General features: G+C 42.6%; 1 long non-coding RNA gene across 1 annotated transcript; it reads left to right on the top strand.

Moving 5' to 3' along the window:
• The first annotated feature begins 8036 nt into the window (after positions 1-8036).
• Positions 8037-23668, top strand: LOC125960277 (uncharacterized). The gene is made up of 4 exons (XR_007479915.1): positions 8037-8154; positions 8371-8414; positions 22706-22785; positions 23572-23668. It is a non-coding gene; the product is annotated as an uncharacterized LOC125960277 (long non-coding RNA).
• Positions 23669-24217: the final 549 nt, after the last annotated feature.

Below are 24217 nucleotides of genomic sequence, written 5' to 3'. Positions count from 1 at the left end.
TCATTCAAATATTTGTTTTAATATTGGTCCATCAGGAGAAAGTGAAAAATATGTAATATTCAAGATGATCACTCCTATTCCCCTCTCAATCTAATACCTCAAATATATTGAAAATCCTCTGGCCTCATCTATTTACAAGAAGCTATAATGATTTAGATGGATGCTTTCCTGGGGTACTGATGTTATTTTTCTGTGGAATTCTCTGAGCAGGGCTTTCCTGAAAAGAATACATTAAGACTGTCAGAATGATTCTTTTCAGCAGGCTAAGCTCTGCAGATGCCCTTTGTTGAGGAAAAAATGCATTATTCTGAAAGTCCTTCCGATCTCCAGGAAAACTGAAAATATCAAATGTTCTTCTACAATTTGAACTTCCCTATAAGAAAATCCCAGAAATTTTTATTTTCTGGACTAAGATCATTCAGAGCTTATGCTTCTTTAAAACATGAGAATAGAAACGTCTGGAGGAAAAAAACAACTTTTAACATATGCATTTACTGAGAGGAAGACTCCTCTGCTCTCGAAAAGCAGAAATCATTGTGCCTCCTTTCTGTTTTCCATTTAACCCTTTTTTTTTTGCACCTGAACATTTTTCTGAGCGATGTGTCCAGCATAAACATCTTGGGATATAATTACATAATGTGTGCAAATAAGACATGGTTCAGACATTCACTGAGCCCTGGTTGGCTGTGTCCTGAACAAGATCGTGCTGTTTCAGGATTGCAACAACAAATCCAGCGCATTGGAAAAAGAAGAAAGGAAGACATTCCTCGAAAAGAGTTGCTTTCATGGTTTAGACATCCACTTTGTGCTTATATGGGCAGACAGAGCTTGGGTGGGAGAGAACTCACTTTGATTTACAGGGCCTTATAAAACATGCTACCCTTTGTACCCAAAGCCACAGACCTGCTGTTAATAGGGCATGGACCCAGAGTTTTTTCTGGTGGTAAAATTTGTAAAACCCAACAATATTCTCTTCGGTAAGCTCCTCAAAGATGGGAGCGAGTCTGTTAACTTCCGTTTGTTTGTTCAGTGTTTGGCACGGGGCCACATGTCCACAAGCCCTCGCACATGTCTTTGTTGTTGTTGATGATTGAAACGGGGACGAGAGTGAGGAGCAGAGGGGTTTGTTTAGCATGATGGATAGAGGAGAGCTCAGAGAGGGGGAGGGGAAAGATGGATGGGCAGGTCGAGGACGTATTTTGGCAGACGCTACTGCTGTTCTTGAAGAAAAAGGAAAAATGGCTCAACTGATCTTCAAGGAGTGTTCTGGCCTTCTGCTAGGAAACTGGTCCCTGGTTTGAAGGTGTCTGAGATGTACACTGTGATTAGAGGGCGAAAGGTCATCTGTGGCAGAATCCTGTCTTGGCTTTGCTGTCTGCCTACCCTGCTCAGCCTTTTAGGTCAGTCCCAACTCCCTTCCTTTCCTTCCCCTTTTAGTTTCTTCCTTCCTCAACTACTTCTTTAGTGCCTGCTTCTCTTCTAGGCTGTTAAGATACCATTCTTTTCCTTCACGCATATAGAGACCATTTCAGGGTAGGTAGAAGGACCTCACATCAGCATTTTCGTGTGTGAGGAAGCTGAGGCTTGCTTATGGACAGAAGGGGAAAACCTACAACATTTTCTCACATGCATATTGCATTTTCTTACCCATTTAGTGGAAAAGCATATCAATGGGCCAAACCTCAGCAGTATTGCGGTTTATTATTGTTTAAAATGTATTCATTTAAAGCAATTTTGTTGAGAAAAATTTCACAGTTTGGGGGAGAAGATAGTAGAATCCAGTATGTGGTTGTTTCATTGTTGAGTTATTCTTGAAGTAGCAAGAACAATGAAGAAAAATTTCTCTCAGGTAGTATATTGCAACTGAGCTGAAATTCTACTCTGCACACATATGCTTGTGAAAAGTTACAGTAATTTCGAATTGAAAATCCTGAAAAACCTGTATGTTGCTGTCAATAGTTACCCTAATTCTAGTTTTTGCAGAAAAGATGATTCATAATAGAAGGAAGAAAATATACACAAAGTATATAGTTTGTTATACTTTTAAAAGAGATTTTGCATGCACAAATTACTGTGATTTTAAATATGTATTTTTATTTATTTATTTATTTTTATTTTATTTTTCCATACGCGGGCCTCTCACTGTTGTGGCCTCTCCCATTGCGGAGCACAGGCTCCGGACGCACAGGCTCAGTGGCTGTGGCTCACGGGCCTAGCTGCTCCGCGGCATGTGGGATCTTCCCGGACCAGGTCACGAACCCGTGTCCCCTGCATCGGCAGGAGGACTCTTAACCACTGCGCCACCAGGGAAGCCCTGTATTTTTATTTTTAAAACGTTCTTTTTTATTGGAATCATAGAGCTCTGTTCAGTGAGAACTTTTTATGCTATATATTGGTCAACAAGCACATTTTCTTCTAAAATGAAGCCCTCCAAACTGATTTTTGCCTCTGTCCCCAGTGTAGTCTTCCTTAGGGCAACTCTAACTTTGTACTACACTCTGGATGGCCGTGGGGTCCTTGTGGCCACAGGAAAAAAATGTCACCCCTCGTGGTTTCCTCACTGCCAGAGGCGGGATGACATCCATCCGTTGTAGGCCCATTTGTTCCAAGAAACAAGTTGTGCCCTTTGCATCTGGAATAGTCCAGTAACTACGGTCAATGGTGTCCCTTCTCAGGTCTGGTAAAGTGACTCTACACTCTGGCTTGTCCGACACTCCCATTGAACACCTGCTATCCCAGTAGAATTACTAGAAGCACCTCTTTCATTCTCTGGGTTTATTGCTGACTTTCCTCAGGTATTAGTAGAGAGAGGCCAGGGTCAAAGTGGGTGTTACATTAAACCCAATACTATTGTATTGGGAGAGAGAAACCATTGTTGTTGGTAACTTAGTAACCATGGGTCTACGCGAATAGGTTTCTGATCTGGGAAGTGGATCTCAATTATTCATTTAAGAGATATTCATTCACCACCTATTTTGCGTCAGATGCTCTTCTAAGTATGGGGAATATCGATGTGAAGAAAACAGAGTCAAGCCCTAAAGAAGCTTATGTTTTGGCAGGGGAGACTGGCAATGGTGAAAATAAAAAGAGATACGATTTAATGTCAGGTAACAATAAATACCATAAAGAAATAAAGCAGAGTGTGGGGATAGGGGTGTCACCAGTAGTGCGGGGTTAGGTGGAGTGTCCACAGACATCTTCTGACGTTTGGACCACCATCATCATTCTCTCAGACAGATCCTGTGCAACACGGAAGGCCTCCTTGAGTTGCCTCACATGCTCCTGGAGTAGCCACAACCCTACAAGGGAAAGGACAGTGATAGCTCAGTGCTATGGCAGTTTGCTTTGTGTGTTATCTTCAGTTGCTCTGAACTTGCTTTCCACATCTTAACTCCGGTCCCAGCCATCCTACACCAAATATTTTCTACTTGGTCCATTCCCCACATTGCACAACCAGTCCGTTTAAAAGCTCTAAGAGGTATGGAGAGAGGTGGGCATTTTAAAATATGGTGCAGCAACACTACAGAATGTTTCCCGAGGCTGCTTCCTGTCAGTCACTTGGCTTCTTGGGGAGGCATTCCGGAAAAGTCTTCCTATGCCCCAGGTCTTAGTTCAGAGCTTCCTGCCATCTGAGAGGACTGCTGTGTTTCCTGAACCTTACAGAGTGAAGGGGAATGGGCTCCTATATCCAAAACCTTCAGACTTAAGGGTTTGCCAAGTGCTTTGCAATCTGCCTTTGCGTAATTCCTCTCATTATCTCTGGGATGGGGTTTATCGTGCCGGGACTGCACATCGCTGAATAAATGGAGGGACAGATGGAGGCGGCAGAATGGAGGCGAGGAGCAAGAAATGACATCGCGTTCCGAGCTCTTCCCAGGGACGGTCCGTCTGTGGCCTTCCTGTGGGAACGAGCTTGTGACTGGCAACATGGGATGGGCTTTCAGCAAAAGTCGTGGCATGAGTCAGGTACGTCAGGTGGTGGCCGGGCTGCTGTTTACCTGAAAAGTTTTGAATACAGTCAGATTGTAAATTAACTAAGAGACCCTGCTGTGGATGAGGAATACGATGACTCAAGTCCTCTGGCATGGTGAATCTTCTTGATCTGTATATCATAAAGACTTTTTCCACTTTTTTTTTTTTTTTTTTTTTTTTTGCGGTACGCGGGCCTCTCATCGCTGCGGCCTCTCCCGCCGCGGAACACAGGCTCCGGACGCGCAGGCCCAGCGGCCATGGCTCCTGGGCCCAGCCGCTCCGCGGCATGCGGGATCCCCCCGAACCGGGGCACGAACCCGCATCCCCTGCATCGGCAGGCGGACTCCCAACCACTGCGCCACCAGAGAAGCCCCATAAAGACTTTTAAAGAAATGGATGGCATTTAAAGCTTTTTGGTAGATGAAGAAAGCCTGAGTGATGAGGGGGTTATTATATGGTGAGTTGGCTCACTATCCCCTCGGGTTTGAATTGCTGACAATATCTTGAAAGCTGTAGCTGATGGCTGGTTGGTCTGTCCCTATGTTCATTTGCCCATCCATTCATCCATCCACCCATTCGAGTTTGTCACATAGGAAGAGGTTCTGTCACTTCACCAATGGTGTGGTTATTCGGTTTTCTTTTTTTGGCCGCACCGCGCAGCATGTGGGATCTTAGTTCCCAGACCAGGGATCGAACTCATGTCCTCTGCATTGGAAGCGTGGAGTCTTAACCACTGGACCACCAGGGAAGTCCCTGTTCAGTTTTCTTACCTATAGAATAAGAAAACTAGATCATTTTGTCTAGATCATTTAAAGGGTCTTGTTAATTCTAGAATCCTGAGCTTCTTATAATTCGATTATCTGTATGACAGTGGAACGAATACAAACATGAATTAAACCAGGGTCCTGCCTCCCCCAAAAAGCACACGGTGTGGTAGCTGTGCTGACATTAGAGGGGTAGTGATAATGCAGTTAGAGGGTGGGGGGGTGGGCGGGGGAAACCCAGCACAGCTGAGTTAAATTAGGAGGGGACTTTAGAGACGGGAGAGATTATTTTTGGCTGCAGGTGTTAAGGAAGGCTTGGGGGTTAAGGGGATGGGGGCATTTAGTTTGAGGGGGGGAAGTAACACTAAGTTGATGAGCATGTGTTGATTATCATCCTGGTTTCACTTAAAGTTCACAATGAGATAGTCTTTATCATCCCCATTTCGCAGATGAAGAAACTGAGGCGGGGAAGGAGATGAAGTCACTTGTCCAAAGCCACCGGGCTGTTTAGAGGCAGAGCTGTGATCCAGGAGGAGGGCTTTTAACCCTGGTTTCATCCTTCTGTCTTGAAGGTTGAGTCAGTAGAGAGATGAGGACAGCTGGGCATTTCGGGTGAATAAAAGACCATCCCCATCGGCATGGCTGGGTGGAAGTGCCTGCACACAGGAGGAACAGCAGGGACGGCAGGGGGCCTGGAGCACCGTGAGCCTCAGGGCTAGTAGTAGAAACCAAGCCCGGGAAGACAGTTTGGGGTCAGGTAGGAGAGGCTCCCTAGTGTCTGGCTACAGGATCTGGTCTTTATTTGGCCCACATGGAGGCTCTGTGCAGGGATGGGACATGATTAAAGGAGTACATTTTAAGATGTTTATGACGGTAAGACCTTCCTGTGATTCTAAAATACTTTCATGCAACTAAGCTCTTTAGTGTGATGCTGAAGAAACTCCCTCCCCAAATGCTTCCTGCAGTCTAAGCCCTTGAGAGTTTTAATCCCAGGGTTTCTGTCCTAAGGAACACCCAGGCCCTGGCTCCACCGTCCTGCCCTTCTGAACATTAGCATTTTAAAAATCCCTGCTCGATTCTTGGGATTTTGAGAAGAAAATTCCTTAATCTTCCTCCTCTCTGCTGTTCCCTCGCTTTTAACCTATTTTCTGCTATTCAAAACTTCTACCTAGATAGACGAATAATAATTAGATGTCCTTTGGCTTTGCTAGTGAAAAATATACCAAAATATTTAGATTAAAACAGTGTAATAACGGCACTAGACAAATACATCCTGGTTACAAGATGAATTCCTCCTTTTCCTTGTTATTCGTGGTATCCTGGGGTGGCCTACTGGAGAAAAAATACTATTTGATTCTCCCTGGGTGGTCAGACAGGACTTGTAAAAACTCTTGTTTGTTTAGTGTTGAGACTTCAAAGGCACGCAGACTTTCCTACATAAAGATGGACTAAGAAAATAGGAATTTTTTTGAAGTTGCTTTGTATAAAGGGAAATTCAGAGCAACCATCTTCCTTTAGAACTACAAGCTAATGTGATTAGAGGGTCCCTTTTCACCAGGCATCTTTGTTGTTTCCATCTTGGGTCATTACCACCAGTCTGATGGGGAAATCTGTGCTTACGAAAACCATCTTCACCTTTTTTTTTTTAAACCATCATACAAACCCATCCTTTCAGTTTTAAAACTACATTTATTGTGCATATTTAGATTTCGTAAGAACTAAAAATCTGAGTGGGGTGTGTGTGTGTGTGTGTGTGTGTGTGTGTGTGTGTGTGTGTGTGTGTGTGTGTAATTCAGGGCTCTCTGGTGGTGTGTGCTGCTTCCAGGCCACGTGATCTGCACGTTCCAATTAGTAAGGCCCACCTGCTGTGGTATGGGAGAAGAGTTTGGACTGGGGTTAGGGCTGGCTAAATGTAGGGTACTTTATAGTGCAGGCTTTGCAGAACTCCCTTATTAGCACCTCGGAGTCAATGAGCACTTGGGAAGGAAGCTCGTGTCTTGTGCACATTTGGTATTTTCTGCTGTGTGTGGTGTTTCGGCCATTTTATTTATCCATACTTCCTTTTCTCATTTCAGAATATTTTAAAAATTTTAAAAAGCCTATTTATTTATTTTTAAAATTGAAGTACAGTTGATTTACAATGTTGTGTTAGCAAAGTGTACAGCAAAGTGATTCAGTTATACATATCTATTTATCTATTTATAAAATTAATTGTATGTAATGGGGGAGGTTGATAGTGCTGAATTATTTTGAGCCTGGAGGGAGCAGAGCAGCTGTGTCCTACATCAGACCCCTGATCTATCTAATAGGTTGTCTTGCCACCTGATTCACTGGATGAATGTGCGTAGCCAGTTATGTGAATCCCTATAAGGAAGGAAGAATGACCTTGAACCCAGAGAGCCAGACAGTTGCTTTACGCAATGCATTCACCCACCGAAGCTGCTTCACTGCCTTGGCCTAATAGGAGTGTCATATTTCTAATCCCTGGAAAATTATTGCTCCTTAAAAAAAATAGCCACGATGTGAAATAGCTGAATCTTTCATGACTTGCCAAGAACTTTGCTTTTGGAAAAAGGTGCTGAGAAAAGTAATTTGGGGATGTTGCCTCTAAAAATTTTAAGCAAGCTCAAAACCTCCAAGCTTCTTCCTTGTTGTACCCAGACATAACCTACTGGTAGAAACTATGTTTTTCTGTTAAATGAGGGATATTAGAGAAAGGAAAATACAGATTTTTAAGTAAAAACATTAGAAATATAAGCTAATTTTCCTGGGCATTCTATTGGGCAATTATTTTATAGTCAAGAGCATTTTTACAAAATATCAGGTATTTTGAAAAGATAAGTCTGGCACAGAAAACAAACCTAACCCTTGATGTAATCTTGCATGTCTCTTTAAGTCCTGGAGTCAAAGTTCATGGTGGCTTTGATGTGATGCTACCAGTTAACACGATGACATTCGGTAAATCACCAAGGGTGTAGTGGGAAGAACTTCCCCTTTGGGGTCAGCCAGCTCCTGGTTTTGATCTATGGCTTTGCTACTGCTGGATCTGTGACCTTGGGCACGTTCCCGCACACTCTCAGCCACAGCCTTCTGTTGCTATCAAGACTACCCTTACTAAAGGGTTTTAGAGGTTAAATGAAATAAGCTATAGAAAAGGACTATCTAGGGTCTAGCATGTATACTGCCATTAGCTCCCTTCTTTTCTTCTGATTACATCCCAGGACTAGTCTTTTCCAGTGTAGCTTTGTACTGTCAGGTTTGGGAGTCACTCTGGAGAACATCTAAAACCCCTTCGTTTTCCAGATAATGAAGTCTGGACCCAGAGAGGGGGAGTGACGTGCTTGCGGTGCTTTAGCGCAGGACTAGCAGAGCTGGTGGTAAAACCGTGCCTGGCTGGATGCTTCCAGTTTTACTCAAGGTAGGAGGAGGGCTTAGCACTCTGAGTGTGTCCCTGGCACGCCTCCAGAGCAGTCAAGTCCAAGGCTGGTCTTAGGGCTACAGTTTAAGAAATAATCAGCTTTTCAGATTTTCCTCTAGGTACCTTCAAGGTAGACAAAACTGTGTTCTGAAACCTTACTCTGCTGTGTGCTCCTTCCTTTGACAACTTTTGACTCAGTTTCCTTTTCTCTCCTAGTACTCTCAGGTGACTACAGAAGTGTCAGTGCCCACCATGGTCAGGTAAGAGACTTCCTGGATGGGGAAGATTTCCAGACAAATCCCTAACTCCCTCAGTGGTTACCGCTTGTCCCTTGCTCATTTCTGGGCCGCCCCAAAGATCCTAAGGGCCACCGTTCCCTTGTCTGTTCTCCATTTTGCTTTCCTTTGTTTAAGTTTCATTTTTATGCTTTTAGTCTATCACATTTTTGGTTTTATTTTTATACATTCATCCATGCACGCTGTTACGACATAAAACATGCATGGGGATGGTAAATCCTGCCTTCAGGACAAGGGTTGCCCATGAGGAGGGTGGCTGGGTGCAGGGTGGATGTCAACTCTAACTGTAATATTTTAAAAAACAGATTTTTTCTTCAATACATATCTCTTAAAGATAAGAACTTTTTGGGTTTTTTTGAACTTTTTGTTTTTTAAAACATAAATACAACACTATTTTCACACCTAAAACAATAGTTAACAATAATTCCTTTCATAAAATCTCTAGTCAATGTTCAATATTATTAGAGAGACAGATACTGGAAAAACAAATCTCTTAGGGATGTAAGGCAGTACAGGAGGGCTGTAGTTCCCACTGCTGTCTGGTATAGTTGACAGTTGTTAGGGTAGATCCCAAAGACTTATCATCACAAGGGAAAAATATTTTCTCTCTTTATTTTTGGGGTACCTATATGAGATGATGGGTGTTAACTGGATGTTAAGTAAACTTATTGTGGTAATCATTTCACAATATATGTAAGTCAAATCATTACACTGTACATGTTAAACTTATACAGGGCTGTATGTTAATTATCTCAATAAAACTGGGGGAAAAATAAAAAAATAAAAACAAAAACCAATCTTTGGTAGTTCGAGTATTTGGACGTGCCAGAAGTGTAGTGAGACCAGTGGCATTAGCATCACCAGGGAATTTGTTAGAAGTGCAAATAGTTGGACTCCACCCGGAAGGACTGGATCAGAAACTTTGTTGGTGGGGTGTTTTAACAAGCCCTCCAGGTGATTCTAATATTTGGTAGAGTTAGAACCACTGGCCCAAGGAAAATAAAAAATGTATGCTCTCTACTCAGTTTTAATTTGTCTTTGTGTTTAACACAGCAACATATCCTGAGACCCTCAGAATACCTAAGATGGTATACTTACACCTGGATTGCTGTGGTATAATAGCAAATACATTTTTTGGTCTCCTGGCCAGAGCTCCTAAACGCCCTGTAAGTTCCGAAGACATGAGCAATAGGAGCATCTTTTGTTCTAATATTTGGTTTTCGCTCAAATAACCTGAAACAGCTCTGCAGTGGTGAAGGTGAGAAGACGATCTTTTTTTTTTTTTTTTTGCGGTACGCGGGCCTCTCACTGCAGTGGCCTCTCCCATTGCGGAGCACAGGCTCCGCGATCATGGCTCACGGGCGTAGCCGCTCCGCGGCATGTGGGATCCTCCCCGACCGGGTCACGAACCCCTGTCCCCTGCATCGGCAGGCGGACTCTCAACCACTGCGCCACCAAGGAAGCCCAAAACCGTGTTTTGTTATTCAGAACAAGCTGCTTTCAGCCACTGGGGAGTTTATGTTAATGAGGTGATTTTGGAAAGTCCCTAAATATGGAGGCGGGTTGCCAGGGGAACCAACCTTCTAATTAGGGAATTGGCACTCTTAGCCCCGCCTTCTGACCTCCCGGAAGGCGAGTGGGGCTGGAGGTTGAGTTCCTCAGCTGTGGCCAATGATGCAATCAGTCGTGCTCACCTGCTTACGTGCTTACGCTTACGTAAGGAGACCGCCCTTAAACGCCCTATAAGGCGGGGTTTGGTGAGTCGGTGGGTTCAGTACGTCTTGGTGGGATCGTGGAGGCCTCACACCTTGCCCTGCGCATTTCTTCTATTTGGCTGACTGTTCCTGGGTTGTACCCTTGATAATAAACCAGTAGTCTGGTAAGTGAACTGTTTTCCTGAGCAGTGTGAGCTGTTCTAGTAAATTGTGGAACCTGAGGGAGGGGTCGTGGGAACCCCTGATTTATAGCTGGTGGGTCAGAAGCCCAGGCCACAACCTGGACTTGGAATTGGCATCTGCAGTGGGGACCGAACTGCCTTGCGGGCCTGAGCCCTTAGCTAGCGAGGTCTGTGTTAACTTCGAGCAGTTAGTGTCAGAATTGAATTAAGTTATAGGACACCCACTCCGTGTCCGTTGAGAATTGGAAAGTTGCTTGGTGTGGAAAACCCCCACACATTTGGCACCAGAAGTGCTGTGTGAGCAGAGAGAAATGGGAGTTTTGCGTTTCGTTTTCATTGTATTTTATTAAATTAAAAAATATATACAATTTTTAAAGGTTACTTTCCACCTAGTTATTATAACATTGTCTATTCCCTTATTGTACAATACAGCCTTGAGCCTATGTTGTACCCAATAGTTTATACCTCCTACTCCCCAAGCTTTTGCTTTTTATTCCCCAAGATGGCGTCCGGCGTTTCCTCGCCTCCTGGGACGGGTCCCAAGCCTGCTCCCACCTCTAGCTGTGGAGAGCTTCAAACTCAGCCTGCTCCCACGTTAGGAAGTGCAGAGTGCTCGCAGGCGGTGGAAGGAATGACCAGAACTTTCTGGAACAGGACAGCCTGGGTGGAATTAGAGCTCTAATGTCTTTGAGTGGATTTGGGAGAGAAACTGGATGGTATTGTAAAGAGCATATTTCTAAAGCTGTGGCTCTCATCTACGATTGTGTAGTGGAGCCACCTGGGAGGCTTTTAAGAAACACTGGTCCCCTGGCCTGACTTCAAGAGATTCCAGTTTCAACTGAGGTGGGGGTAGAGGTGGAGGGAGGTGACTGCAAAGGGTCTCAGCACCACCTTGGTTTGAAGGCTCTCCACGTGATTCTAATCGCAGTCCTGGTTCAGCACCACTAGTGGAGACAGGTTTGGTTTGGGACTCAGATGAGAAAGAAGGTAAAGGATCCTGCAAGAGTCCACTTTCAGGAGTCCTACCCCTCAGATGAGTAAGTGCTTTTCAAACTGTGGGTCTTAAGCTATTAGCGACTTGATTTGGGGAAGTGTTCTTCCGCCAGTCTTTCACTTTTTTGTTTTTGTTTTCACCTGGTGCTCATCTGTTGCACAGTATTTTTGGCCAGATTGTTCTAGGCCAGGGGACTTGACTAAACTTTGTCCACTCATCTGTAGGTGTGTTGGAGGACACTGTTTCTACTGCATGTAAATGACATCCCCTCTCACCTCTGTGGTTCTCTTTGTGTGAGTGGATAGAGCTCTAGGGAAGGAAGTCAGAGGTACTGATACATATTTTGCAGTGTGAGGCATTCCTTCCCTGCAGTCCCGAAGTTAACCGAAAGGAAAGACTGAGCTGTGTTTGTTGGTTGAGTGTTGAAATATTCCATGGAAAAAGGAAAGGGAAACAAGTTCTACCACTGAATTTTTTTTTTTTTTGGCAGGGTTTGTCACCTCCCCCCACCAAATTTCTGGCAAGTGCGATTAGAAATTGACTTGCAGGGTTTGCTCACACTAGCTTCCCAAGACATCTCTTGTCCGTTTGCTGCTGACTAGCGGTAGTTAATTTGCTATCTCTCACACGTGTTACCCAAAAATCACAGAACTCATTAGCAATAAACAGCATGAACTTGGTCACATTTGGAGGATTAGCCAGATGTAAATCTGAGTTGCACTTGGGAGGTTTCTGTGCCTCATTTTAAAAATAAATAGAACTCTAGCCTTGAGTAGAAACAGATTTTTTTTTAAATGAAATATCTTACTGGAAAACAAATTTTTTCTCCAGTAAAAATATGTGGAGGAGGTAAGCTTTCCTTGACGCCAGTGCTTATTTGATTTCATGCCCTTCTCCTTGCTGATGGCAGATGTGGCAGAAATAAAGACCCAATTTCATTGTTCACAATGGGAGAAAAATTTAATCAATTCAGGAATTTATTCTTAATTGACAGCAGACGTTTAAAACTTGATTGGTCACAGTCGACTATTTAACGTGCCTTTTAGGAAAATAAACATTTTTGTATTTCCCCAACCGTTCTGTGCACTCATCACTACACACTGCAGGGTATGGAGGTGTTGGCCTTGATGATGATTCTTAGACCTTTTAAATAATGTTTCTCACTAAGCAATTGAAAGGGGTAATTTTCATGTGGTTACAATATATGATTGATGTGATTAGAAAATTTCTGTTTCCTGTTGATATGCAGACTCGCTGCCAGTGTCACTGGATATTCATATGCCACCTGTTTTTAATTCCAGCAGAACTTATCAGAATGAAATAAATAACTTACCTTTGAAGAATCAGAAAAATAATTCAAATTTATTGAAACTTTGTGTTTATCCTTCCAGATCATACTAAATCAGATGAGTACACAAATGCCCAGGGGTTGACTCTACCAAGTAGAGATAATGTTTCATGCAGACACATGAATTGAATTAGAGACCTGTTAGAGACTTCCCATGAGCTGATTTTGATCATCCTGGTTTCTAGCACTCCCCAAATGCAGCAATTATATCACACTACCTCCTGTTTTCTATTTCTTACAAAAATATAACCTCCTTAGTAAGACATCTGCTTTATCAAAATCAGTACAGGACTGTTAGCTGTTCAGTCCATCTTTCTGCTCATGAAATCATTCATTTTCTATTTATTGTCAATCCTGAGGTCAAATTAACAATGTATGTTTTTCTCGTTTTCTAGGGAGAAAGACATTTTGCCCAGTTAGCATAAATTTAGTGTTTCAGAAGAAATAGATGGTCAGATCTGCAGCAGGCTGACTTCTCAGGATTCATTACAGAAGGGCTCTTTTTTGAAACATCTGTCACTGAAGGTGTGTCATGAGGGATGTGGGAGGAATGTATCTTCCTCACTTCCAAAGAGCTCTGTCCCCTTAAAAGCTCTATGGTAGCAAGGTAGTAGAACATTTCAATAAGGAAGGCTGCAGGGAAGGGTAAAGAGAAAGAGAGACAAAATGAAGTACCAGAAGCAGGTAGTTCTATCCATGTTCATATCATGTCCATACGACCTGAGAAACGGATACTGAAGTGGCAGAACCAGACTGCTTCTTCATCCCTATGGTCTAATTAAATGTATTTTCACTTAAAAAGGATAACAATGTTAAATCTTAATGGGATGAACCTAAGTGAAATTTATTATGCTTTGCTTTGACAGTAAAGATTATGGATGGCTCAAGTGCCATTTTGAGATGGTAGCTTTGGATCCTGTAATTTTTACTATTGCTGCTCTGCTGAAGATACCAGAGTTACCCAGCAAAACTTGTGGGTTATATAACTGAGACTTGAAATACAAGTAGAGTTTGAATATTTTTCCCTTTAATTTTTTTGGAGGTTAATTTTTACTCTTTCATGTTAGAGTGAAGTCTCTTTAGCTGAAACAAAGGAAATGGGAGCTTTTTTAAAAGACAAGGCAGTGTTGATCACTCCTTAGGGTCTGTCTTGCTCAGAATTACCTAGATGAACTGTTTCTTTAGTCCATGTTCACTACCTGCTCCTTTTCCTTTGTATGTATTGCAGGAGTTCAATAATATAGATAGGTTTTTTGGTGGTAAAATATACATAAAAGTTACCATTTCAACCATGTTATGTGTACAGTTGAGTGGGATTAAGTACTCATATAGTTGTGCAACCATAACTACCATCCGTCTTCAGAACTTTTTCATCTTAAACTGAAACCGCTTACCCATGAGACACTTAACTCCCCATGCCGACCTCCCCCAGACCTTGGCAATCACCATTCTGCTTTGTTTTCATGACTCTGACTATTCTAGTGACCTCATGAGGGGAATCACACAGTATTTGTCTTTTTGTGACTGGCTTATTTCACTTAGCAGAATGTTGTCAAGGCTCAACCATGCTGTAACATGGGTCAGCATTTCCTTCCTTCTTAAGACTGGATAATATTCCATTTTATGTATGTACCACACTTTGTTTTCCCATTTGTCAATGGGATAAGAGCGTTTTTAAACCTCTTGGCTTTTGTGAATAATGCTACTAAGGACACGGGTGTATAAATATCTGTTTGAGTTCCTCAGTATCTTTGAATTGCTTCCCCATAAGAAATGTCTTTCCAGCTTAATGCTGATGCTGGTTTTGGTACTAACTTAGTGACTTAATATTGTTTATAATAAAGAAAGCCTTTTATGTAGCATAATTGGAATTAGTATGTTGAGTCTGAGTTATGAAGGTCCCCAAAAGCATATGGGACAGGTAAACACAAGGCAATGAAAACCTTTTTGGAATACACCTGACTAGGTATTGTGAGCCATTTTCATTGATAAAGACCCATTGCAAGAGACTTTAAAAAAAATTGGATTTATTGTAAAGAGCTGTGTTTTAGCATCTTCATTAAAAGGTATGTTGCTGCATGGCATCTGGAAAAATCAAATTGTAGAAGTGACTTGCAAAATAAACATCCTGTGATTAACCGAAATCCTCCGAGCAGAAGACAATCCAGGGTTTGGGATGTGTGTCTCCTTCTCTAGAGGAGAGTCTGGCTTCCCTCTTGGAATGTAGAGTAATAGCTCATACTGCTGGCATGGAACCCCTGAAGATACATATCCTACCCTCACATTCTTGGTGTTTTCAGCGTCTTCTCTATTTTCTAGAACAACCTTGAGAATTCTTTCCGATACCTTAAGCTTAACTAGACAGAGACAAGCTCCTTCGTGTAGTTAATACTATTTATTGAGCATGAACCATATATCAGAGCTATATTATTACTAGCTAACATTTATTCAGTGCTTGGCATATGTTGGGCATTGTTCTAAGCTCTATATGTGTTATAACTTATTTGATCTTCACAACATCTCAATGTATTTGATACCAGCATAACTTCCTTTTACAAATGAGGAAAGTGAGACACAAGTTGACTTGACTGAGAACACAGAAATTGGCAGAGTAAGACTCGAACCCAGGCATCTGACTTCAGACCTTGTATCTTTGGCCTCCATGCTGTGCTGACCTGATACTTTACAGCTGATCTAACTTATTAGCCCTGTGAACAACAGTCTCTGGAGGACCAATTCTTTTTAAGAAGAATCACAGCTTGTAAAGCTAGAAGTTGTGTGGGTCTCTCTGGAAACTCATGCAATGTTAAATGGTCCTAGAGTAGTTTAGAGGTTCAACACCAAAGAACCAAGTTTTCTACTGAACATAGTGACCTTTATTTCACTTTTAAAGGTGAAACAGAAAACGATATTCATAGAAAACATTTCATAGAAAACGATATTCAAAAAGACCATGCTTAGGAATATTGAGAAGTTTATTTTTGTAAAAGGTGTTATTACTTCACTATGAATTCATATTTGGCAAAGAAATTACCAGGAATATGTATTAGGAATCAGCCTCACTCAGAAATTTGGTATTAAAGAGTTTGTAAGGAATACCTACTTAGGTCCATTTATAAAGAGATTTCTCTTAAAAGAAGATATTGGGGGTTTCAAAAGTACTTGTAGCCACTTTCGTTTAAATATATCTGTGTACCTTTATTTACATCTGTTACCAAGTGATGAGTCTTTTTAATGAGAGGTCTTAATTCTTAATGCTCATGGTGAGGTTTAAAGAGTTCTTTACAGCTGAAGGAACATTCACTGAGCAACAGTTGCCAGGAATTTTGCTAGATGCCAGAGCTTTAAAGACAGACAAGGAATAATTGTTAGTTTTAAGGTATGCTTAATCTATGAGATACAGAAGGAAGAAGAGACTTCATCCTCTTGAGGAAAGAGGTTAGGAGAAAACAACTGGGTGGGAGCTTGGTTTTGAAGGTTGAAGAGGAGTTTTCCAGGCAGACAAAGTAGGGTGGGGGCGGGGTGAGTGGTGTCAGGCAGAGGAAAAGCCATGTACAAGGGCACTGAGACAAGCAGCACGGCACGTTTAGCAAACCTTTAATAGCGAATTGATTATAGTGTAAAGACCATAGGCTTAGGCAAAAGTTTAAAAAACTACTCTTGAGTCTTGGTTTTACCCTATTAAAAAAAGAAAAGCAAAAAGAAAACCTCAGCCACTTTCGTTCTTGTTTTGAGGATTAAAAATAATACATGTAAATTGTTCAGTAAAGAACAATTTAATGGCACACAGGTTTTTATATTGATACTATCAATTATTATTATTTTTTTGCGGTATGCGGGCCTCTCACTGCCGTGGCCTCTCCCGCCGCGGAGCACAGGCTCCGGACGCGCAGGCTCAGCGGCCATAGCTCATGGGCCCAGCCGCTCCGCGGCACGTGGGATCTTCCCGGACCGGGGCACGAACCTGCGTCCCCCGCATCGGCAGACGGACTCCCAACCACTGTGCCACCATGGAAGCCCCTATCAATTATTTTTAATTTTTGTCTTTTGATTTATTGTTTTGAATAATCTGAATGGTTCAAAAACCCAAAAAGTAGACAAAGCACCCATCTTTGTGCCTCATCAAGTGCTTCCTTTTCAACCCCCATCAGAAGCCACTGTTCGTTTCTTATCCTTCCATAGTCCCTTTATGCTCCACAAGGGCCCTTTTACAAAAGGTAGCATGTTACACACATTGTGCAATACCGTCCTCTTTTCACTTAACTATTCATCTTAGAGGACTTTGCATATCAGTTTATAGGGAGCTTCCTCATCCTACTATAAAGAAGTGCCACTTTATTTTTATATAGCTTGACTCAAGAAATTGTAACAGTGTAGAGTTCCCATTGTGCCCTTCACCCAGCTTCCCCCAGTGGTAATTTTACATGACTGTAGTAAGCTATCAAAAGCAGGAAACTGGCATCAGTACAGTACTATAAACTCAGGTAGAGACCTTATTTGATTTTACATGCATATTTTTATATGCAGTTTTTATATGCATTTTTTTGTTGGGGGAGTACATATTTCTATGAGATTTTATCATCCTTGTACATACAGTATATTCAAATAACCATCACCACAGTCAAGGTACAGAACTAATTGTTCCCTTACCACAAAGGAGCTCCCTTCTACTTTTTTTTTTTTTTTTTTTGCGGTACGCGGGCCTCTCACCGCTGGGGCCTCTCCCGTTGCGGAGCACAGGCTCCGGACGCGCAGGCCCAGCGGCCCCGCGGCATGTGGGACCCTCCCGGACCGGGGCACGAACCCGTGTCCCCTGCATCGGCAGGCGGACTCTCAACCACTGCGCCAGCAGGGAAGCCCCCTTCTACTTTTTAATAGTCACACCCTCTCCCCAGTCCTAGCTACTGACAGCTGCTGATTAATCCACACATTGCATGTGTGCTTACTTTAAGACAACCCTACCACGTATTATATCTTCCTCAAGGGTAAGAAACCTACTTTCAAACTTTTATTCCCTGCAGGCCTGTGCACTTGATGGGTACTTAATGGTTTTTTTCTTTATAGATTTATTTATTTTTGGCTGCGTTGGGTCTTCGTTGCTGCGCAGGCTTTCTCTAGTTGTGGTGGGCGGGGGCTACTCTTTGCTGCAGTGTGTGGGGTTCTCATTGCGGTGGCTTCTTGTTGTGGACTGTGGGCTTGGTGCATGGGCTCAGTAGTTGTGGCTCGCGGGCTCTAGAGTGCAGGCTCAGTAGTTGTGGCGTATGGGCTTAGTTGCTCTGCGGCATGTGGAATGTTCCCGGACCAGGGATCGAACGCGTGTCCCCTGCATTGGCCCGCAGATTCTTAACCACTGTGCCAAGAGGAATCAAAACCAAAACAAGGGCTTCCCTGGTGGCGCAGTGGTTGAGAATCTGCCTGCTAATGCAGGGGACACGGGTTCGAGCCCTGGTCTGGGAAGATCCCACATGCCGCGGAGCAACTAGGCCCGTGAGCCACAACTGCTGAGCCTGCGCGTCTGGAGCCTGTGCTCCGCAACGAGAGAGGCCGAGATAGTGAGAGGCCCGCGCACCGCCATGAAGAGTGGCCCCCGCTTGCCACAACTAGAGAAAGCCCTCGCACGGAAGTGAAGACCCACCACAGCCAAAAATAAATAAATAAATTAAAAACAAACAAAAAAAACAAAACCAAAACAAAGCCAGCCCAAAAGACAATTCAGAGTTGAAAAACAAATGAGTCAGGATAATTTGCTTTCCAAAATAACAGAAGTTCAGACGCTCTTAAATAGGAACTCCTCAATGTGAATTAAGTGATAATTTATCACTTCCTTCTGGCAAGACTCAGTAACCTAAAAGTGCTAATGATGAGAAACACAATTTCTCTAAAACATCACTTTGCACTTTTCAAATCATTTTCGTTTTTATAAATTTTTCTCTTTAAGGACTTTGATACGCTAGAACGTTTATTATTTCTAGTTGACAGTAGGAAACTGAGGCTAAGAGAGGGAAGAAAGAGAACAGGGACTGAATCTAATGCGCTCTTTCGTTTTGTCCTCCCAACAACTCTGGCCTCGACATTGTTGTGCTCATTTTACAGAAGAGAACTTGGGTGCTCAGAGGTTCAGTAATGTGTCTCTGGTCAGTGTATAACCGAAAAGACTCTCAAACCCTACACGTCACTATCCCATTATGAAGCTTTCCTTAGGGAATCTGAATTCTTATTTAATTCCTAACCTTTTCCAAAAAAATGGTGGTGGGAGTGGTGTTTCAGTACATTACTCACTTATAAAAGGTAACTACTGTAGTAGTTTATAGAAGTGGTTAAGGGTTTTGGAGTCGGCCAGACCTTCTGTCCAAATCCCAGGTCAGCCATCCTCTAGTTTTGCTGACTACGGGCGCAGTTTTATTTATATTTATTGAAACTTAAGGTAATCAGCTATAACATGGAGACCCTGGTAGCTCCTCCATCAGGTTGAATCGATTAAATGGGATAAAACCTACACAGCACTTAGCATAGTGTGTGTTGGCTGCCACTCGTTCAATAAACAGCAGCTGTTATATGTGAGCCTTCATTTTATGGACTTTCCACTTCTAATAACAAATATTAAGCAAATACTAAGTTGTGTTGTGCAAAACAATGAACTACTGATGGAATTAACGTAGCTACACAGTTAGACCTAATCTTTAACCTTAGAAATTTAGAATACATTTTACCTATACAATTTTAAAATTTCTCATTCAAGTTGTTGTATTTTCACATCTAAAGCTGCCATTCTCCCCCCAACCCCCTAAAGTTTACGACTTTGGTCTGTGAACGAGTAGACTTTCCAGAAATGAAGAATTCATATCTATAACATGGGGCAACCGTGAAAGAACTATTTGTGGCTTAGCTCTTGCTAAGCTTCTGGTACCCTTATCCCTATATATCGATGGACATTCATGACCTGAGAAATGGTCCAGTGGAGAAGGGGGTAGCTGGTGTGTGTGTGCGCGGAGGGGTGAGGGGTACTTATTGTATACAGCTTTTGTAATACAGATAATTAAGTACAGTCAACAGGCATTACAGTCATATCCTTTCAGTTATTCAGAGAATGTGCTTAGCTCTGCTTAGCGGGGTGTGTGTTTAGGGTGAGACTGACAGTTGAGGTATATCGGTGAGAAGCATTTGTATCACAGCGACAGACTGCAGAGAGCTCTTTCCTGTGTTACAGATTGCTAGGAAATTGGATAGGACCTCCTGAGAAATTCTATCCCACGCCTTCCCACAAGACTAGTCAGTGACATCCGGTAGGAAGGCAGCGGGGGTGGGGAGGAGAGCCGGGGGTTTCTGGGAGTGAACTGACACCCCCCCCACCGGCCACACCGCCCCGGCTGGTGTGGGAAACACCCTGTACTTCGGGGCACTCTGCACAGAGCGGTTGAGTGTCCTCAGGTCAGCATGGGAAGTGTGCGAATGTTCCTTTGAGAGCCCCTGGGACTTGTCAAAAGACCTGATCATAAAGGAGAGCTTGCTTGGCAGTTCTCATCAGAAGTCTAAATGACGGAGTTTAATGCTGAGATAGAACAGTGGCTCTCAACTCTAGGTGCAGATGACGTGGGAATTTTCTTTAACCTTCCAGGTGATTCTACTGTACCTCTGGGGTTAAGAACCACTGGGATAAAGAGAAAGCACTCTGACAAAAGGGCAAAAGGGCAGAAAAGCCCCCCACCCTACATCGGGTGGCTGGGTCCCCATATTTCCCAGTGAGGCCACTGGCCTTTTCAGTTGGCTGAAATTTCTATTCACGTTCTGGATCAGGGTCCACTGGGCAGAGATGCTGTTGGCTGCCGTGGCCATCCAGCTGCATTCCCTGGTGTGTGGGGTGAAACTGCTCTGCTTGTCTCTGGGGTGAGGAGCAGGGTGTCTCCCTACTTTGGAATCATCTTTTCAAGCCTTGGCCCTCAGGCTTTAAGCAGAAATGTATGCTACATTCTGAAGGATATTGTGTTTAAATCTTAATAATTTGTCTCTTTCACATAAGAGAAATAACTGTGCAGGGTGGACAGAAACCCTCTGAGAAAACCATGTGTTTCACATTTACTACGAATAAGTCATTCCCTCTCTTAGCTGTCAAAAGTCATAATCTGGGAATCATTCTTTTCCTACGAAAACCAGAAACCTGTTTTTTCCCCTCTCCTTTTGGTAGCAGCCATAACAAAAGTTCCCATAGGCAAGAGCTTTTGATTTGATAGGATGCAGTGGCTGTCTTTCTAGGGAAGCTGTGGAAAATGCATTGGTGCATTTTTTTTCTCAGTTGCATGTATCTTGTATCCCCTGAACATCAGTCCAAGCATGATGTCACTCACATGACTTTGCTACATCCCAAGTCCTTTTACAAATGCAAACTACAGAAGAAACAAACTGGTTGAGTGTGCAAAGTATATTTCAGGAACGTCCTAAACGGTCTGTTTCAGAGGCACACAATTCCAAAGTATTTGCTGACATTTATTGTCTGGCTTCAAATTATTAAATGTCTTTCTGATCACATGCTGCCATGTTTTGCATAGGGTGACATATCTGTCCTCTTTTAAATGCATGGGAATTGGCAACAATCTTATTTCACTGGTGAGTTTGCTGAAGTGTTATTACAAGACAGCCAGGATGATTCATGAGTGCTCTTCAGGTAGGGAAATGCTGCCAGCTTGGTTTGTGTTTTGTCTACCTAGAGTTCTGCTTAATTTTCTATTTCGGTTAAGCGTAATCCCCTTTCCTGCTAGTGTCCGTAATCACATTATAAGAGACTTAAAAATTCTCATTTCCCAGTGGTTCTCACAATGTAAGCATTTTTATTTCATGTAAGATTGCTCTTTTTTCCTGACATTGGGAAAGATAAACTAGGAAATCTAAATATTGGTCTAATTGGAAGAACTCAGGGTACGTTCTGGTCAAGTGGAGAAGTTAAGGAGTGATGGAGGGGAGTCCTGGACTCCATCTGAAAGGGTAGCAATAGGCCTTAAATGTGGTAAGAGACTTAATGTACCTTGACAGTTTTTAAAGAAGAACATTAAAATTTTGCCTGAGAATCTGATGCCTTTGGTAAATGTGGGATCTAGTGAGGCGCACTCGTTTCTGCCTCTCCCCATATATTCCTTTGATCGTGTTTGTGCCGTTCTTGAAAGAACCACATGTCTCTCCCTGACTGGACAGGCCCAGAGATGGAGATAAGCAGGCCCTTCGTAGACACCTATTTTCAAGTTTGTTCTTGTAAGAAGGCCAGGAGGGTGGAGGACAGCTCTAAAATCTGGGAAGTGCAAACTGTAGCTACTTTTTTTTTTTTTTTTTTTTACAACCTTGAAACTACATTTGGACGTGGTTAATTCTCAGATGACTTGGAGCCTATGCCTTTCATAATCATATGTAACTATGTCTAGAACTTGTGTTTCATCTCACCTTTCATAGAGTATTTTGAGTGGTACATTGTTCACAGAACTCTCTCTTCTGGACCTAGGATATAACTTTTCTTATTAGGTCCTTTGCCATTCAATACTAGGTATTCAGGAAGTTCACTGCATGTTGAGAGGATGTGATGCGATGATATTGCTTGATTGATTGTATGGTTGTTGCAGTTTGGATTTATAGATGCTGCAGATACTGTTAATGGTTAGTGGTCAGATAGGCAGAGTGAATCACTATTTTAAACTAGCAAGAAAATTGACTTTAAATGGAGGTTTCTGATTGACTGCCTAAGGCTGCTTAGTGATGTCAAAAATCTTAGAAAAGATGAATTGGAAGTATTACTCATTTTTATTTATGAATTTAATCCTGTGGATAAATAACGTTGAACATGCCAAACAGTAATCCTGTGGCGCTTGTCACCTAAAGGCCACGTGACTAACTCTGTAGTAAGAGACATGGAAACACGTGGTACTCATCTCTTTTGGGATTTGTTCTTTTTTTCTCCCTTTTTTCGGGTTCATGTCTCCTGATGTTCTAGGGGGCTCATTGAGATACAAGAGTTTTATACTTTGGTTTCTTTGCAGAAAGACGGCAAACAGAGTTCACATGAAGTTCATAAGTATTTGCTTGGCTGCAAATAATTTTTTACCAGGTGATGATGGAGGTGAGTGCACGCGGGGCCAAGCCAAGGGCAAGCGGAGAGGAGAGGGGTCTGTGTGTGTAGACACATTTCCTATTTCCCACAGCTTGGTTCCGTGCTACCGTCAAAAGTAAAGAAGTTAATTGGTTTTCTTCCTGGGATGGTCTGTTTGACTGACAAGCCCTCAGTCAGCCATTAAATCCCACTGTCTTGGCCTTAAATTGGGAAATTCAAGTTCCTAACAGACGGACTTTTCCAGTTCTTACTTGATTCTCTCCTGCTCCTATCCTCCACTGAGGGAAATGGAAGGGAGAAGAAAGAAGAATCAGATTTCCAACTTAGATTTTACTGATTTGGAATTAGGAGTTGGCTTAGTTAGATACTACCTTATTTTCTTGTTTCAAGAAAAACAAAGGGTGTGTGTGTGAGTTATAAATAGCGTGACCTAAATTGTGTGACATTTATTTGACACGACATAGCTTAGAAATATAGCTCTCACACCAACAATTGTTAGGTTAATTACATATTTACGAGGCCAAAACTGAAAACATTTTGTTTTGGTATTTTATGCCTTTCAGAGCAATCCAACTTTTTTTTTGAGTTGTAGAATTCAGATGAACCTTCAAGGCAATTAATGTGAGTTAGGTTGTATTGAACCTACATTCAGAGATGCATGATGATTTGAGTTAGTGCCTGTGGTGTGCCAGCTCCTATTACCATTTTAAAGTCAGCGACGGGCAGTGTGTTATGACATTGGGGTCAGATGAATGCTACCTAAACCTAGATTTTTTTTCTTTTTTTTCCAAATAGTAAACCAGACTGTTGAAACAACATCGATACATTCTTTGGCTACAGTTCAGTCGTTTGAGAGAGGTTTGAGAGGCTTTTTAAAAGAAAAGTTCATGTACGTGTATTGTCGTCTTTAAATACTAAATCATTTCACACCAAGAATGTTAGCGTTTTGCAGTTAGTTAAAAGACCATTCCACAGTAATTAGAATTACCATGGCATTAAAAAAGCTTACCAGGAATTAAAGAGAGGGGGCAGCTGGGGTATGAGGGGCAATTTGGGGTTCTGTTGATCCTCTGGGGCTGGCAGGGTCTCTGGGCAGCAGAGTTCAGGGCTGGATCTAGGTTGTACCCTGTAGTTTCTCTTCCCACTTGGACAGAAATGGAGGTGTTGGGCCTATAATCTGGTTGTTGCCCACAGCCAAGTTAGTGTTAGGCAGTATTTCTGTTTTGAACACGTTTGTCCTTATTTTCCCTCTTCTCTGCTTGCCCACTAGAAGGGAAAAAAAATAATCAGAGGTCCTGCTTGGGTGGAGCCACGCTTTGATCTCAGTGCGCCAGGTTTTTCTAGGTTAACCAACTAGAACTTTTCAGCCGGCTGAGGAGGGAGTGGGCTGCAGCTGCTCTGTCCTGCCTTCTCAGGTTCCCTTCCTCCCTTCCCACTCAGG

This window comes from Orcinus orca, chromosome 10 (genome assembly GCF_937001465.1).
Source record: "Orcinus orca chromosome 10, mOrcOrc1.1, whole genome shotgun sequence".
NCBI lineage: Eukaryota > Metazoa > Chordata > Mammalia > Artiodactyla > Delphinidae > Orcinus > Orcinus orca.
Note: the sequence above shows the minus strand (reverse complement) of the source record. Positions and strands in the feature narration are given on the sequence as shown.